Source organism: Pteropus alecto, unplaced genomic scaffold, assembly GCF_000325575.1.
Source record: "Pteropus alecto unplaced genomic scaffold, ASM32557v1 scaffold194, whole genome shotgun sequence".
Lineage (NCBI taxonomy): Eukaryota > Metazoa > Chordata > Mammalia > Chiroptera > Pteropodidae > Pteropus > Pteropus alecto.
This window is the reverse complement of record NW_006436281.1, coordinates 1820556-1829827: the sequence shown is the minus strand read 5'-3', so window position 1 is coordinate 1829827 and position 9272 is coordinate 1820556. Positions and strand designations below refer to the sequence as shown.

Below are 9272 nucleotides of genomic sequence, written 5' to 3'. Positions count from 1 at the left end.
TATTGACTAAACTCCTTACGCCGTACGCCACGAACCCATGACTTATTCATTTTATACTTGGAAATGTGAACCTCTTGTTCCACTTCATTTTTTTCTCCCCTTTAAAAAAATTTTAATTTCAATTTTCATTCAACATTATTTTATATTAGTTTCAGGTGTACGGCCTAGTGGTTAGACATTTGTAGGATTTACGAAGCGATCTCCCTGACTAGTCTGGTACCCACCTGGCACTGCCAACCCCAAGCTCGTCTGCTCTGAGTACCAACCCTACTGTGCTCTACCCTGGATTCTTTCTGTCCCCCACCCCGAGCTTTACTCTCCACCCAACTTTCTGCCCTGTCTCCTTTATCCTCTCAGCTCTAGCTGTCTTCCCTGCTACACCCTCTCCCCACTGAAACCCCATATATAAATTACAGTTCGTTGCTAAAATTCCTGAGGGTTAAAATCTCTATTATCCAGACCCTGGCTGATGCTCATATCACCACCATGGAATGAACGTGGAAGGGGTGGGGAAAGTAAAATTCTCTCCAACAATTTAAAAGTATTAGTCCACTCTGTTATTACTACGAGTAGTGGTCAATTTTTAAATTTGAGCTTATTAGTTGGATCAGTAATTCTTCCTATGCTGCAGCTGCCTGGGGACCTCTTCCCCAGGGTCATTGCACTACCTGGGGACACACTGAAGAGATGGCCCTTCTCAAGAGATGATTGATGGAGAACATTGACTCTCAGGGTCCCAGGCAGTGAAATCCCAAACATACTTTATAGGAACATAGTCTCCAGATGGAACTTTACGCAGGATTCAAGACTTGGGCAAATTTCAGATATTCTTCCTTTTAGCTGCTGAAGTTCTTACATCAATAGCAACACAGCATATTGCTTGTATAACATTGTAGCCTGAAGACAGGATATGGTATAGAAAGTATGTACCTCTCATGATGTCCATTGTTCTGAAGTTTGATTGGTGAGGACAAAGGGCATTGTGGGTTCTTCGTTTTCTCTGACTTCTTTCATTTTCTGAAAATGCTTCAAAAGATCTTTTCCTAAAAGACACAGGGCCCAAGTGGAAATTAAAGAACTGAAAATGATTAAATTCTGAAAGGTTATTTTATTACTTAGGCAGTTTATGATTTGTTATGAAACCAGCAAACCAAACAATGCTACAAATATTAGAGTTGATGCTATTGTTCTGTTTAATGTCATTTTATTGTTCGGAAACATTTACTTGATCATAAAGTATTAGGGTCATCCTAAATTCAAGATTGCATGAGAATGTTGGGCTCCGGTTTGTAAAGTTTTAAGAGCCACTTCATCCTCAGGACAGCTGCGTAGAGACAGGACAGTCCTCAGCCCAGGGCTCATGGGCCTGGCTGGGGTTTGGGCTTGGGGACCTGGGATCAGTGGTGACTTGGTAAACGCGTGAAGGTCCTGTGCTTCAGCTTCCACCTCTGTCAGAGGCGGGGATTAGCTCTGGTCAGTCAGAGCAGAGTCATGTGAGGATTCGGGTGACATGGGTGCAGAGTCACCTCAGCAAGTGTCCCCCATCCTGACAGGTGTTCAGACAGATTCTCTTGCTGACAATCAGGGGAGTCTCTGAACCAGACAATAACAAAGTGGAACATTTTATTCAGTTTGGCTGATTCGCAAAGTTCTGTCTTCCTTTCCGGATTGGTGTCATACCAAATGAAGCAGAACTGATGATACTGTAAAGGGCGGCTTCCTGTCTCCGCCTAGATGCCTGGGGCCCTGTTCGGGCGGGAAGCCCAAGGTAACCCTCTGGGATGGATTCCAGGTGTGGGTGTGGGGTGGCCCCAGGCTGGTAGAGGCTCTGCATGTCTTTAGGATGCTTGTCCCAGATAAAGTCGTCCTTACATCTCTGTACTGTGTGTGGGGGACGAAGGCAAAATGGTCCGGTGGTCCAGGGACTCCAGATCCCTTTAGGATAAAGTACCGCCGCAGCTGGTTGGCCTTAGATGGGCGAGGACTCGACCCGGACTACTGGGCGCATGCGCGAGGTCGGGGACGGGTTGGTGACGTGGGAACTCTTCTCGCCTTCTCCTGGAGGACCTCATTCTGGTCTGGGAGTTGGGGGAGGCGGGGAGAGGATCCGCACCTGCTGCGCGCATTTGCGAGTCGCGGGGAGCACACGGCAGGTGGTGCTCAGGCTTCCAATTCAGGGAAGCCCAAAGGTGGCAGGACCTGGAGAAGACTTTGCGGCACTGAGCGCCTCTGTCCAGGGTACTGAACGTCCCTCGTCCCGCCCACGGCCCACCCTTCATCCTGGCTGGGCGGCCCTGGACTCTCGTGGCCTCTGCGGCGTCTTTTCCTCCGGGCCCGGTGTGATCCGCGCGGTGTGTCCTGGACGCCCAGACTGTCCTCTCCGAACCTGGGTCCCTCTTTTGGAAGTTGGGTCTCTGGTGTCACAGCCCGACGCCTGTGACCGCGGTTCCCTCCCTGTCGAATTGTAGTTGGGAGATTCCAGGAGCTCGCGAGGGAGTTCCCACTGCGGTTTGGGGTGAATAATGACAGTGGAAACGTCCTAAATTAGGTGACATGAAGGAGGATGACCAGGCCGTGGAGGGACGGGGCGGGGACAAGGATTTGTTGATGCAGAGGGCGGACATGGTCCGTGTCCTGGGATAAGGTGGGTTTTGAGTAGCATTTAGAGATCATCAGACTGAGGTTTTCGATTTCGAACATTTTTAATTCAGATTATATGTACAGTTGTAAGTGTGTGCTCAGGACATACTTTGACCTCCCAAATGTCAAAGTACTTTTAAGTTGGGAAACATTGAATTTTGCCCCCAATTTGCTTACCTTTATATGCATACTTTTACACAGTAGAATTTTCAGTGAAGGCATTTCAAAAACATTTTTAAAACTTCTTGCGAAGAATTGGGGGATAGCATTTAACCATAGAAGTGTAAAGTCACCTACTGATTGGATATGCTCTTATTATTTAGAAAAATGTATTTGAACCTTACTATTTCTTATTTATTTTACTTTTTATCATTGCTATGTAAAAGTTCTTGTTATATTCTGGGTAGAAATTTTTTATCAGGCACGTGATTGGCAAATATCTTCTCCCATAGTGCAAGTTGTCTTTTCACTTTCTTGATGATGTTCTTTGTTTTGAATTTTGACGAAATCTAGTTCATCTATTTTTATTTTTTTCTCTTCTGATTTTAGTTTAACAACCCATTGCCTAACTCTGGGTCATGAAGCTTTATTCCTAGTTTTCGCTAAGAATTTTATATTTTTAGCCTTTCATTTAGTTCTGTGATCCATTTTGAGGTAACTTTTTGTATGATTTGAGGAAAAGTTCAACTTTATTCTTCTGCATGTGGATATCCAGTTGTACCAGCACCATTTGTCGAAAATACGATTCTTTTCCCATTGAATCGCCTTGACACCCCTGTTACAAGTCAATTGACCATTCATGCGAGGGTGTATTTCTCAAATCTCAATTCTACTCAATCGATATATATGCTAATCATTATACAAGTCCACACTGTCCTCATTTATGGTCGTTTGATAGTGAATTTTGAAATTGGGATGTTTAAGTTCTCTGACTTCTTCTCTTCTTTTTCAAGCGTTTGTTGGTTATTCTGGGTCTCCTACATTTCCTTATAAATCAGGATCAGGTGGCCAATTTCTGCACAACGGCCTGGCTGGGGTTTGGGCTTGGGGACCTGGGATCAGTGGTGACTTGGTAAGCGCGTGAAGGTCCTGTGCTTCAGCTTCCACCTCTGTCAGAGGCGGTGATTAGCTCGGATAGGTGGCTTTTGATAGGGGTCCTGTCGAATCCGTAAATCAATTCTGAGCTATTTCCATCTTAATATTAAATCATCTGTTCCATGCACATAGAAAAATAGTTTTACTTCATAAAACATGTCACACAACATTATTTATGTAGCCTTTTGTATTGTAAGAATAAAATAAAATATTCTGAAGTCTCTTTTTCTGTTATGGCCAAGAAGGTATTGATACGTAAATCAATTTGGGACATAAATAGGTCCTGATTAACTAGTCCAAGATAGTCACACTCTCTCTGAGTCTTCAATATGCTCTCTATTCCCTTCTAATTCACTCTAAGATTGGGAGGTTCCCATGATGACCTCTTTCCTCCAATGTTAACTGTGGATTCCAGCTGTTAGGTTGTGATCTAAACATGCAGTTACTTTTTGGTTCCTCTTTCTTGTCAGGGAGCACTACTCCACTCTCCATACTTAACCTACAAGCTTGAGAAGGTTTGGGTGAAATGTTCAAGGTCTTCTCTGCCCGTGTTCTCCCGCATCACTGTCAACTCCTACCTGTATTTCCTTATGTCCCTCCAGAAGGAAGGTGTTGGGAATCTGTCATTGTACAGACGTGGGCTGAGTTCAAGCGATAGTGATAATGAAGGTTATCTGAACTTGTGCACCATGTGGTCACCTTCAAGACACGTGCCCGAGGATGGGACCCTCAGTCACCCCTGGTCCCCACCTGGTGCATCCTCTACCAAATCAGGCATCTCACTGTGGTTGCTCCAACCACAAGGGAAGGCAGAATGACCCATGTACTTGGATACTTCTCTATGGTTTTGCTGGATAGAGTCCAATTTTTTTTTTTAATTAAAAATGTTAAATCTTCCCAGTTTGACAGTGTTATGCTGAGACATGTCTGGAGTCCCAGCATGAAGCATGTCCAGCCCTGCTTCTCATCCCCCGTACTAAAAGCCCCTTCCACTCCTATTTTATTGAGTGGTTTCTCTTTGCTGCCGCTGAGCCTTTTCAGCAGGGAAAGGATCTCCTCCAGGTGGCGATCACCTAGTGCCCGGTTGCAGGTAACAGGAAGCGGGACTGAAACCAGGAAGAATTCAGGTGGAGCAAAGGATCAGTGTACTCACCCAGGCAGCAAGCCCAGGAAAGGGCCTGTGGCACCGGGGAGTCCCCATCCTGCATACCTGACATTCTCGGGGCATAGCTGACATTCCTCCACGTCCCTGCCTATCCCCAGGAAGGGGCTCTCCTGAGGCCAAGTGGAAATAACACCCCAATACTGTCAGATGAGGATTCAGCCTGTTTAGCCTCCGGGGCAGAGGGAAAGCCAGTGGGAAAGCCAGTGACAAGGGGAAATGCTGGTTTCCTTCCCTTTCACATTCCAGAAGCACAGATACGTCAGCACCAGCTGGCAACTGTCGGGACGTCTTACTTGGAGTTTGTCCCCGTAAGTCAGGGATGCCTGACACCAGGGCCTGCTGGCCCTTTCTGGAGGGTCTGGGCCTGGGCCCAATGGAGACCCCTGGCTGAGGACTGGGTGGGTGTCTGAGTCCAGTCCAGATGGTGTCTGTAACCGGCAGAGGGATCACATGCCAGGGTCTCTTGGGAAGCAAGGTGGTTAGCTGTGGTTTTTATCTTGGCCAGGAGTCCGCGAAGTCTCGTTTTTTTCGAGGTTTGAACTTCCTGTAGGGGCAAAGGGAAAGAACCTGAGGTCTTTCTTAAGGGCTAGCCCAGCTGTGGGGTTGAAGTGGGGAATGGGTCTTGAAGGATGTCAGAGTCAAATAGCTCCTTGATTCCAGGGAGCTGAATAGGGCTATGTGTAAAGGGTTTCTCTGTCTCTACTGTTTCATTTATCCATGGCGGACTTAATGTACTTAAGCTAGTTTGCAGTTTGGCTTCATTTCTCCATTGACGAAGTCTGTGCATTCACTCCCCTTTATACATTCCTGTATAGAAATCCGAGCTAGCCCTCATAATGGTCTACAGAGGGATGAGTAGACATGCTTCTGTTGGTCTTGAAAGAGTTAGCATTTCTTTCTGGTGGCAGTATTGCTGAGAATCTACACACATTTTCAGTGTATTCAGGTATTTCGTATTTTACAATAAAGTCTTTTTATATTTGTTATGTCCTTTTAAATGTCCTTCTTTTATTTTATTTTATTTTTTTTTGCGATTTTATCTTTTTTTATAGCAAAATTGCCTTAAGGCCAATTAGTTATAGGGGAAAAAAAAAAATGTTTGCAGCAAAGATGTCGATGACAAAAATACCAGACACGTTTTTTAACACCTCGTGAAGGGACAGGGGTTGGATTCCAAACCAGGGTCGTCCGACCCCAAAGCCTCAAGCTGTTGAGTTAGAGGCTCTCAGTGTCCAGCCATCTCAGGACCAGCCACTGCCCTTCAGCTGTCGCAGCCTCCCAGACACCCCTGCCCTGTCCTGATCTCCTTCCACTTTCCTGCCCCAGAACCTGACTCAGCTATCCTGAGAGATGAGGTTTCTCCTGCCTCAGAAACTCCAGCCTCAGCCCTGCCCCCCAGGGACCACGCTCCTCTCTCTCACCCCGGCTCTGGCTCGATCTTACCTCGTTCCTGGCAGAGACGGCCAGGCTGGGTGCCAAGCCTGCCTTCGGCCTCCCCAGGAAACACCTGGAACCAAGGACGTGACAGCTGGATTCCTTACTGGATGGCATGATAGGTAGCTGAAGTCACTGGCTCTCAGGAAAGGAGGCAGCGAGGCGGTGGCTGGAATTTTTCCTACATTCCTCTGCTAACTGGCTTCGACTCACTAGGAAAAATTGATATTACGTCGTTATGTGGATTACACACAGTCCAAAAGAAAGTTGCATTACACAATCATCGATGAGATTCTGTGTGAACACTACACTATTTCCTAATTTTGTTTTCTTTCAGATTTAAAAAACAATAGTTATGAACTGGTCCATTACTTTTGCAGCCTCCCAGAGATTGGGAAGCGACTGGTCCAGCCTGTGGCTATAGAGACAGGAGGCTCAAGGAGCTCACTCCTCACTGAGAGAAACTGCACACAGATGCACCTTCATTTCTGCTACCGCAGTCCGGCCCACTTTGCTGCAGAGAAAGCCTCAGACCCCACTGGGGACCTCCCTAGGGGGCTGGGACCCTCCCACCCCCGTTACCAAAGGATGGAAGAGAAGGCGGAAGCGCGTCGTCTGAAGAGAGACACAGACTTCAGTCCCCCGACTCTCCCCCAAGTTACATAACTCAGCTCATAGGGAAGGGGTTCCCGAGCCCCAAACAACGGAGCCCACATGGGTGTCTTCGGCACGGTCACTGCACCCCGTTGTGTGATGGGGTCTCTCCTGAGCCGAGCAGCCACAGCTGTGCAGACACAGGGCAGATTCGGATTGTACCCCTGGGTTTGGGGTGGGGTGGGGTGGGGTGGGCAGAGACCCTGCACTCTCAAGACCAGACGGACGTTAGCCCCTCCACCTCCTCAGGCAAAGGGAATCTGAGGCCCTTGAAGCACATATTTGGGGTCCTCTCGGATCCTGGGCTGAGCTGATCTCCTTCCAGGCGAAGTCAGGTCCTTGGGAGGATCTGGAGCTGTATCGCTGACTAATTAGAGTAAGGCATTTACAGAATGCAAAGTCAAGAAACGCTGGAAACGCTGGCTGCCAAATTTTGCAGAACCGAAAGTGAATGGGAATGCTGGAAACGTTAGGCTTTCAAAAAGCCTGCCAAGGACGTGGTTCCATAGTGTAGCGCGGTCAGCCCGTCTGCTTTACACGCAGAAGGTCCTGGGTTCGCGCCCCAGTGGAGCCACGGTCCATGGTCTACGGCCATGCCACCCTGAACAAGCCCGAGGTCTGGTCTCAGAAAATAAGCAAGGTCGGGCCTGGTTAGTACTTGGATGGGAGACCACCTAGGAAGTCCAGGCCCTGTAGGCATAAGTAATAATAATAATTAATAAAAATAATAAAATAAGCCCGCCAAGACCCCTGGGTAGGGGTGGGGATGGGGTTGTCCAGGGTCCCCAAACAGTGAATCACTTGCTGCTCCCGTTAGTGGCGGAGTCACGGGGGTCGCACGCCGCTGGGCTCCTGGGTGCTGATGGAATATTGGGGTGTCAGGGCTATAAACCAGGGACCGTACTTTGTGTGGGGCTGGCAGGAGGGAGAGCGGACCGTTAGGTGCCTGCAGACAGCTCGTTTGTGTTGAGAACGGAGGCTCCACGCAAGGAGGTGGAGAGAGTTTGAGGGGTGCAGTGGGGGAAGCGGATATGTGGGGAGTGTCTGGCGGGTCCCCTCAGGGTGATGGTGTGGGTGTCGTGTTTCCTGGGTCTGCAGGACGCAGGTGAGTTTCTGGGGGCCATGGAGGGGGTTGGGGAGGGCCATGAGTGTAGGACCTTGAGACACTGCAATGGGGGTGGTGAGTGTTCCCCAGAGCCACATGGGGGGTGGGCGGTGAGGGACGGAATGTAAGGTGGGGTGTCTGCAGGACCTCAGGTGAGTGGGAGTCGTGTGGGGGAGGGCTCTGAGGGGCGCCGGTGGGGGGATGGTGAGGGTCTCTGGTGCGGGGGAAGGGAGGCAGGCGAGGGTCTGGGGGAGTCAGTGTTATCGAGGTAAGTGTAGGTGAGTGGAGGCTGCGATAAAACAAGCAGCCAGGAGGGACGTGGCTGGGAATGTGTGGGCGGCCACAGACTGGAGGTGTCTGGCAGTGTCTTAGGGGAGAGAGGTCCGCAGGAAGCAGGCATTTGGGAGCCACAGCAAGTGATGGTGAGTCTGTGGGTCCACGGAAGGGGCGGTATCTGAGGCTCGCACAGCTGTGGCTCTTGGTCAGTGCAGTGGCCGTGTCCCAGGCCACCTCTAGCAGTCCCGGGCCCAGCCCTCCAGGAGAGACTGAAGACCTGAAGCAGACACTCTGGCAGAGATCAAAGACCAAGGGGGCCAGTGGCACGTGCGCCCAGGGACAAGTCGGCCATCTGTTCTGGTCCTAGAGCTCTGTGAGGACAGGCACCGGGGCTGCTATGGCCATCACATGTGCCCAGTTGCTGGAGACTCTGTCTCTTCCCACTCAAAGGATGCTCAGGGTCTCACGGAAAATAAGTCTCCCCCAAATCACCACTGGCTGTATTCTTTCCCCGTGTCCCAAGATACAAGGAAAGAACCCTGGCAGGAGACGCCACTGCAGGTCACGGCCATGTCACAGACACCCTCACTCCCAGCCCAACCCCATCAGTCCCTGGCCAACCCCTCCGGAAAATGCAGGAAGGCCCTGGCCTGAGGTGAGACAGCCCTGGAGAGGCCCTAGCTACCATGTCGCCACAGCTTCTGCAAGGTGTCAGCAAGTCTGTGCTTCCGGAATGTGAAACAGAGCAGGAAATCGGTGTTTCCATTTGTCACCTGCTTCCTCGCTGGCTTCCCCTTTTGTCCCAGGAGCAAACGGGCTGACGCTTCTTCCTGGAAACATGAGGCTGTTATTTCCATCGGTCCTCAGAAGGCCCTTCAAGGAGAAGAGCAGGAATTTGGTGGC

The 9272-nt window shown here is 49.5% G+C and overlaps 1 long non-coding RNA gene across 1 annotated transcript in view; it reads right to left on the bottom strand.

The window, feature by feature from the left end:
- The window catches only part of LOC112479656, a 13786-nt gene extending 6468 nt beyond the window's left edge, over window positions 1–7318 (bottom strand). The window contains exons 1-2 of the long non-coding RNA XR_003046262.1: window positions 6344–7318; window positions 931–1043 (exon numbers count right to left, since the gene is read on the bottom strand). This is a non-coding gene — a long non-coding RNA (uncharacterized LOC112479656). The remainder of the gene's footprint in view (window positions 1–930; window positions 1044–6343) is intronic.
- Window positions 7319–9272: the final 1954 nt, after the last annotated feature.